We start from the raw sequence: 9,169 nt of genomic DNA, 5'->3' as shown, positions 1-9,169 counted from the left end.
TAAACAACAACAAATTTTTTAATATAAGCCTCTCCCAACTTTGTATATATTCATTTTTCAGTAGATAAAGTGATATTTGATTAATTAGACTTGAGAAAAAAGAATATATTGGGGGGATACAAAAAATAAGATAACCAATTTACCTGTATAGCCCCCAAAATTGTAGGAGTTGGGGGTACCAGATACTTCTGAATTGGGTTTAGGAGACAAAGCTAAAATCAGAAAGATTAGTGAAAGGAATATTTTATCTAAGGAGTAGCTACACTCCCAGATCAGCTCTCCAAGCCATCATAGCCAGGCTAAATCCAAGTCAGAAGAATTTCCCAGCAGAGGAAATGAAGTTTCCATTTCTGGCAAAGTTGATCTAAAGAGACTGTTAACTCAGGGACATTAAGCAAAACAAAGAACAGGGTGTAGCCCTGAAATGGAAGCAAGAAGATTGAGTGGAAATTGGTGTTCTATACTGGGAGTCTTTCAGCCTTCTTTTCTTTTTGGCTCTCAGAATGCTGATGGCAGTGCCATTGAGAAGTAACCTAAAGAGTTCCTATCCTGGGCTCAAAAGACTGGTTCAAAACAAAAGGTTTAAAAACTATCATTAGGACATCTCAAGTAAAGTTGCATGGTCCCCTGTTTATTGCTCTTGGTGAGAGTCATCAATCCAATGATTTTTTTTCCTCCTTCAGAGTTTTATGATCTCATATTTAAATATAAATTGCTGACTAGGGAAAATCAAACATTGGAACTTCATAATGCAGAAGGCAAAGACCAAAGTGAACAAGTAGTGAAGGAAGACTCAGAGGAAACAAAGTTGATAAAGGAAAGACAACAAAACTTGAAAAAAAAGAGCCTTTACACACTACCTGGGCAGGGGTTCATACAGCCTTTTGCATTCTCATCATAACTTAAAGGGAAACTTTCACGATGTCTTGAGTCCTTGATGTTCTGCAAATGAAGGAGGGGGATGTCCTCAAATTCCTTACAGCAGGAATCCAGTTAAGCGGCACCAACCTTGACTTTCAAATGGGACAGTACATCTACAGAAGGAAAAGTGGTGAAATCTACATCATAAATCTGAAGAGAACCTGGGAGAAGCTTCTACTGGCAGCTCATGTCATTGCTGCACTGAAAACCCAGCTGATGTCACTGTCATATCATCCAGGAATACTGGTCAGTAAGTTGTGTTGAAATTTGCTGCTGCTATGGGAGCCATTCCTTCACTCCTGGAAACTTCACTAACAAGATCCAAGCAGCCTTCCAGGAGCTGAGACTTTTGGTGGTTATTGATCCCAAAGCTGACTATCAGCTTCTCACAGAAGTGTCTTATATTAACCTGCCTACCATCGGTGTGTAACACAGACTCTTCTCTGCACTTTGAGGACACTGCTATCTCTTGCAACAAGAGTGAAGCTCACTCAGTGGGTCTGATGTGGTGGATGCTGGCCCTGGAAGTTCTACACAAGCATGGCACCATTTCCTGTAAAAAGCCATGGGAGGTCAGGCCTGATCTCTACTTCTACAGAGATCCTGAAGAACTTGAAAAGGAAGAGCAGGCCTCTGCTGAAAATGCTGTGACCAAGGAGGAATTTCAGGGTCAAGTGGATCGCTCTAGATCCTGAGTTCACTACTACTCAACCTGAAGTTGCAGATTGGTATGAAGGCATCCAGGTGCCCTCTTTGCCTACTCAGCAGTTCCCTACTGAAGACTGGTCTGCCACTCCTACTGCTCTGGCCACTGAATGGATAGGAGCAACCACTGAGTGATCTTCAGCTGCTCTTCCACAGAGACTAACAAAATGGAAATAAAGTTGACAGAAAATAGTTCCTAAAAATTAAAAAAAAAAAAAAGATAAAAGAAAGAAACTGCAAGTAAAGTAAAGTTCACAGTAAGATAAGACATTGCATTTGAACAAAGAACAGAGTATTTTCACAGGGGAGCTTCTCTTGAATAAGAAAGAACTCGTTCAAACTACAAGCAGGATAAGAATAAGCCTAAAAATCAGTAAGATGGTTGGAATATACATATTTGAGGCAGTCTTCTTAGAAGTAACACCAAAAGACAAAAGGTGAAAAATTGGAAGAAAAGTTAAGAAAATAATATTTTTCCAAAAAGTACAACTAGTGAATAATATGAGTTCCAAATGAGAGAACAGAACAAAGTGTAAAAAATTATGAAATAATACATATAGTTCAAGTACCAACCTCTTTTCAGCTTTTTAATAAAACAGTGAAAGAAAACAGTAGGGTACTGTATAAGAGTCCTGAGGGAAAATGATTTTCAACTTAGAATACTATACTCAGCTAAACTATCAATCAAGAGTGAAGGCAGAAATAAAAATATTTTCAGACACGCAATCTCTCAAAAATTTACTTCCTATGAAACCATTCTCAGGAAACCACCTGAAAAATGTGCCAGTAACAAAGTGGGGTAAACTAAGGAAGAATAAAACATGGAATCTGAGATACAGAGGTGAAACAGAAGGAAGGTGAAGAGAATTTCAAGATAATAGTGCAAGAAAGTCTCAGGAAAAAAGTTACTCAGCCAGGTCCAAGTTGGAGAAGAGACAATGTTCTAGTAGATACTGAAAGCTTACCTGATGTGTTTGACCATGTTTAAGCATATTTTTAAAGTTCTGTTTTACAAGTTGAGGATGAACTAATGTTGATTACTTATAAAGCAAAGTAAATGGAATAAAAAAAGATGTAATTACTAACTCCCAGAAAAACCAAATATTTGCAATGAGGGAAACATAATTAAAGAATGCTATCTGGCTGAGCTCTAATAAATATAGTTATAATGATATATGTATTAAATATTAGTCTGATAAAAATTATGACATAGATTGAGAATATGGTGATAAGGTAAGAGAGGGAAAGAGGGAAAGAGAGAAAAGAGACATTTGTAAAAAGACTCAAATACTCTTCTTGTATTATTTGAAGGTATTAGATATTCTAAAAAACTGAAAAATCAAAATATAGGTATGTAATATTTTATTTACAAGTAAGAGGTGGGTAGCAGAAGAAATAACTTTAAAAAGATGAAAATGATTACTTGTGATGATCAGGACTTTGGAATACAGAGAAATGGAGCAGAAAAATAGCTTTTTTTTTCTTTTGTTGCATATAAAGGTATTTGTCTCTAAAATTATGTATATTATGTGTAAATAATTATGTGTAAATAAATGAACAAATAACAGTAATAAACAGATAAGACTGTTACATGTTCATTTTCTTATAGAAAGGAAGAAAAGAAATAAGTAAATTAAGCCAAATGAACCCAGTAAAAGAAAGTATAAGAGTACCTGCAAGTATCAGAACATGACATTTTACAACTTAGAGGAAAGGTGATATTATTTTTCTGGAGCAGTTCACATAGTTCAGTTTGTAAGCTAATAAGAAACAGAAAGTAAACTGTGGCAGGGTTCCTTTTTTTGTTTGTTTGTTTGTTTTTTTGTTTTTTTTTGGTTTTTTTTGTTTTTTTTTAAATTTTTTAATTTTCAGCGTAACAGTATTCATTGTTTTTTCACCACACCCAGTGCTCCATGCAATCTGTGCCCTCCCTAATACCCACCACCTGGTTCCCCCACCCTCCCACCCCGCCCCTTCAAAACCCTCAGGTTGTTTTTCAGAGTCCATAGTCTCTCATGGTTCACCTCCCCTTCCAATTTCCCTCAACTCCCTTCTCCTCTCCATCTACCCTTGTCCTCTATATTATTTGTCATGCTCCACCAATAAGTGAAACCATATGATACTTGACTTTCTCTGCTTGACTTATTTCACTCAACATAATCTCTTCCAGTCCTGTCCATGTTGCTACAAAAGTTGGGTATTCGTCCTTTCTGATGGAGGCATAATACTCCATAGTGTATATGGACCACATCTTCCTTATCCATTCATCCGTTGAAGGGCATCTTGGTTCTTTCCACAGTTTGGCGACCGTGGCCATTGCTGCTATAAACATTGGGGTACAGATGGCCCTTCTTTTCACTACATCTGTATCTTTGGGGTAAATACCCAGCAGTGCAATTGCAGGGTCATAGGGAAGATCTATTTTTAATTTCCTGAGGAATCTCCACACTGTTCTCCAAAGTGGCTGCACCAGCTTGCATTCCCACCAACAGTGTAAGAGGGTTCCCCTTTCTCCACATCCTCTCCAACACACGTTGTTTCCTGTCTTGCTAATTTTGGCCATTCTAACTGGTGTAAGGTGGTATCTCAATGTGGTTTTGATTTGAATCTCCCTGATGGCTAGTGATGATGAACATTTTTTCATGTGTCTGGTAGCCATTTGTATGTCTTCATTGGAGAAGTGTCTGTTCATATCTTCTGCCCATTTTTTGATATGATTATCTGTTTTGTGTGTGTTGAGTTTGAGGAGTTCTTTATAGATCCTGGATATCAACCTTTTATCTGTACTGTCATTTGCAAATATCTTCTCCCATTCCGTGGGTTGCCTCTTTGTTTTGATGACTGTTTCTTTTGCTGTGCAGAAGCTTTTTATCTTGATGAAGTCCCAGAAGTTCATCTTTGCCTTTATTTCCTTCGCCTTTGGAGACATATCTTGAAAGAAGTTGCTATGGCTGATATCAAAGAGGTTACTCCCTATGTTCTCCTCGAGGATTCTGATGGATTCCTGTCTCATGTTGAGGTCTTTTATCCATTTCGAGTTTATCTTTGTGTACGGTGTAAGAGAATGGTCAAGTTTCATTCTTCTACATATAGCTGTCCAGTTTTCCCAGCACCATTTATTGAAGAGACTGTCTTTTTTCCACTGGATATTTTTTCCCTGTTTTGTCAAAGATTATAAGAGAAGAGAGAAGAACCACATGATCCTCTCCATTGATGCAGAAAAAGCTTTTGACAAAATCCAGCATCCGTTCCTGATTAAAACGCTTCAAAGTATAGGGATAGAGGGAACATTCCTGAACTTCATCAAATCTATCTATGAAAAACCCACAGCAAATATCATCCTCAATGGGAAAAAGCTTGCAGCCTTCCCATTGAGATCAGGAACACGACAAGGATGCCCACTCTCACCACTCTTGTTCAACATAGTATTAGAAGTCCTAGCAACAGCAATCAGACAACAAAGAGAAATAAAAGGTATCCAAATTGGCAAGGAAGAAGTCAAACTCTCTCTCTTCGCAGATGACATGATTCTTTATATGGAAAACCCGAAAGACTCCACCTCCAAACTACTAGAACTCATACAGCAATTCAGTAATGTAGCAGGATACAAAGTCAATGTCCAGAAATCAGTGGCTTTCTTACACACTAACAATGAAAATACAGAAAGGCAAATTAGAGAATCGATTCCATTTACTATAGCACCAAAAACCATAAGATACCTCGGAATAAACCTAACCAAAGAGGTTAAAGATCTGTACTCGAGGAACTACAGAACACTCCTAAAAGAAATTGAAGACACAAAAAGATGGAAGACCATTCCATGCTCTTGGATGGGAAGAATAAACATCGTTAAAATGTCTATACTGCCCAGAGCAATCTATACTTTTAATGCCATTCCAATCAAAATTCCACCAGTATTTTTCAAAGAGCTGGAGCAAATAATACTAAAATTTGTATGGAATCAGAAGAGACCCCGAATTGCTAAGGAAATGTTGAAAAACAAAAATAAAACTGGTGGCATCACGTTACCTGATTTCAAGCTTTACTACAAAGCTGTGATCACCAAGACAGCATGGTACTGGCATAAAAACAGACACATGGACCAGTGGAACAGAGTAGAGAGCCCAGATATGGACCCTCAACTCTATGGTCAAATAATCTTTGACAAAACAGGGTTCCTTTTTTGTCTCACAGCCCTAAGGTCTTTGTGAAAAATGGCAATAGGCTCGTGTAATGGTTTCTTACTGGAAATGGAAAGGCAGAGATACCACAAGGCTGCCCTGCTTGTAGGAGCCACAAACACTGATACTCAGAGACTTAATGCATTGCATCCTTCTGTAGCTGGGTTTTTAAATAAAAGCCCAGAAAATATGTCACCACTGAAATGAAAACTTCATTGGTACCCTTTGCAGACCAAAGCAATTCTCCGGATTCTACCACTGGAAGTGATCATCAAGCATCACAAAAAGACTTGGCTTTGTTTGGTGGAGTCTTGAGACAAATGAAAATAATCAAAAGGAAAGGAAGAGGAAAAAGAATTATTTTTTAATGTCTGTTATGGGATAGGCTTTAGAACACTTCTAAGTACCCTATATCATATAATCTTTCCCAAAGAAATGGGAATTAAATATAGTACTGATAACATATGGCAAAGAAAAGTCACCCTTAGCTTTCCAGGAGAAATCATCGCTTTATTCAGCAGGTGCTGAGCTCAGTAGAATTCAATTTTTCATAGAAGTGGTAGGATACTACTAGCAATGCAAAGTTAGCTATACTAATAAAATTATGGAGATCAGATCAAGGAAGATAATGGTTATACTGTACTCTGTCTGGATCATACCACATTTGGAGTGTTAAGGGATTTGGTTACATTGGAACACAGGCTGAATAAAGGAACAATGACTATCAGGAGAATTAAAACCAAATTGTGAGGAGAAATCAATATTCATATGTTGTATTCACATGAGCAACATTTAGAAGAACCAAGGATTTAAGCCTATAGGAAAGAAGACCTATTGGAGCACATTATGGCTCCTTTTAAGTATTCTTTTTCTTTCTTTCTTTTTTTTAAATTAACATATAATGTATTATTTGCCCCAGGGGTACAGGTCTGTGATTCATCAGGCTTACATATTTCATAGCACTCACCATGGCACATGCCAGCCACCCTATCCCTCCTCCCCCAAACCCCCAGCAACCCTCAGTTTATTTCATGAGATTAAGAGTCTCTTATGGTTTGTCTCCCTCCCAATCCCATCTTGTTTCATTTTTTCCCTCCCTACCCCTCACAAACCCCCACCCTGCCTCTCAAATTCCTCATATCAGCAAGATCATATGATAATTGTCTTTCTCTGATTGACTTATTTCACTTAGCAAAATATCCTCTAGTTCCATCCACGTCATAGCAAACGGCAAGATTTCCATTTTCTTTTTTTGATGGCTGCATAGTATTCCATTGTATGTATATACCACATCTTTATCCATTCATCTGTTGATGGACATCTAGGGTCTTTCCATAGTGTGGCTATTGTGGACATTGCTGTTATAAACATTGGGTGCACATGCCCCTTTGGATCACTGCATTTGTATCTTTAGGGTAAATACCCAGTAGTGCAATTGCTGCGTCATAGGGTAGCTCTATTTTCAACTTTTGGAGGAAACCCCATGCTGTTTTCCAGAATGGCTGCACCAGCTTACATTCCCACCAACATTGTAGGTGGGTTCCCCTTTCTTCGCATCCTCTCCAACATCTGTCATTTCCTGACTTGTTAATTTTAGCCATTCTTACTGGTGTGAGGTGGTATCTCACTGTGATTTTGATTTGTATTTCCCTGATGCTGAGTGATGTTGAGCACTTTTCATGTGTCTCTTGGACATTTGGATGTCTTCTTTGCCAAAATGTCTGTTCATGTCTTCTGCCCATTTCTTGATTGGATTATTTGTTCTTTGGGTGTTGAGTTTGATAAGTTCTTTATAGATTTTGGATACTAGCCCTTTATCTGATATGTCGTTTGCAAATATCTTCTCCCATTCTGTCAGTTGTCTTTTGGTTTTGTTGACTATCTCCATTGCTGTGCAAAAGCTTTTGATCTTGATGAAGTTCCAATAGTTCCTTTTTGCCCTTGCTTCCCTTGCCTTTGGGGATGTTTCTAGGAAGAAGTTGCTGCAGCTGAGGTCAAAGAGTTTGCTGCCTGTGTTCTCCTCAAGGAATTTGATGGTTTCCTGTCTCACATTGAGGTCTTTCATCCATTTTGAGTCTGTTTTTGTGTGTGATGTAAGAAAATGGTCCAGTTTCATTCTTATGCATGTGGCTGTCCAATTTTCCCAACACCATTTGTTGAAGAAACTGTCTTTTTTTCATTGGACATTCTTTCCTGCTTTGTTGAAGATTAGTTGACCATAGAGTTGAGGGTCCATTTTGGAGGAATCTGTTCCATTGATCTATGGATCTGTTTTTGTGTCAGAACCATACTGTCTTGATGATCACAGCTTTGTAATAGAGCTTGAAGTCTGGAATTGTGATGCCACCAACTGTGGTTTTCTTTTTCAACATTCCTCTGGCTATTTGGGGATCTTTTCTGGTTCCTTATAAATTTTAGGATTCTTTTTTCCATTTCTTTGAAAAAAATTGATGGTATTTTATAGGGATTGCATTAAATATGTAGATTGCTTTAGGTAGCATAGACATTTTCACAATATTTGTTCTTCCAATCCATGAGCATGGAACATTTTTCCATTTATTTGTGTCTTCCTCAGTTTCTTTCTTGAGTACTTTATAGTTTTCTGTGTACAGATTCTTTGCCTCTTTGGTTAGGTTTATTCCTAGGTATCTTATGGTTTGGGGTGCAAAACTGGATTGTTTCAAGGAAGCACTTGATGGAACAATTTCTAATAAACGGTGAATGGTAAACAAATAACAAATTCTTACAAATTATTTACTGACCCTTTGTTGGAATTGTTTAGGGAACAACCAGTTGATCATCAGTTAAACACTTTGAAAGAGGATCTCCACATTGGAATAGAGACTGTACTAATTGAAATGTAAAGTCTGATCTGCATCTGGTCTAAAATTATAAGTTCTTAGCTATGTCAGTTTTGATATTCAGTCTTCAAATACTGATAATTCAATAAATAAATATCAGCCATATCCTCTATGTCAGGAAACAAAATAGACATTGTCCTACCTACTTCAATGTTAAATCCAGCAGAAGGGCTAATAATTAAGCAGATAATCACAAAAATAATTAATTTTAATTGCAATGAACATTATGAAGAAGTAAAGAATATTATGCCAACATATAACACATGATTTAAACTAGTTTGGAAGGATAGGGAAAATTTCATTAAATAAGTGATGTTTAAGCTGAGACCCAAATGTTAAGATACTAGGAAACTACTCTAGATTCAGGGTTGAGGTCCAGAAAAGTGTCTTCAACTGGTAAACTATACATACTGAAATGAAAGATTCTAACTTAGCAGTCAACCAGTCTTACAAATTAAGATTGCATCTTAATTTGCAATCTTAGCATCTCTCTTGTTTATT

At 37.3% G+C, this 9,169-nt stretch overlaps 1 pseudogene across 1 annotated transcript; it reads left to right on the top strand.

Moving 5' to 3' along the window:
• Positions 1-939: 939 nt before the first annotated feature.
• LOC308339942 (small ribosomal subunit protein uS2-like) lies at positions 940-1,761 on the top strand (annotated as a pseudogene). The gene has a single exon. The product of its transcript is annotated as a small ribosomal subunit protein uS2-like (transcript).
• The last annotated feature ends 7,408 nt before the right edge of the window (positions 1,762-9,169 follow it).

The sequence above is a fragment of the Martes martes genome (genome assembly GCF_963455335.1).
Source record: "Martes martes genome assembly, chromosome: 3".
In the NCBI taxonomy this organism is placed as follows: Eukaryota; Metazoa; Chordata; class Mammalia; order Carnivora; family Mustelidae; genus Martes; species Martes martes.
Note: the sequence above shows the minus strand (reverse complement) of the source record. Positions and strands in the feature narration are given on the sequence as shown.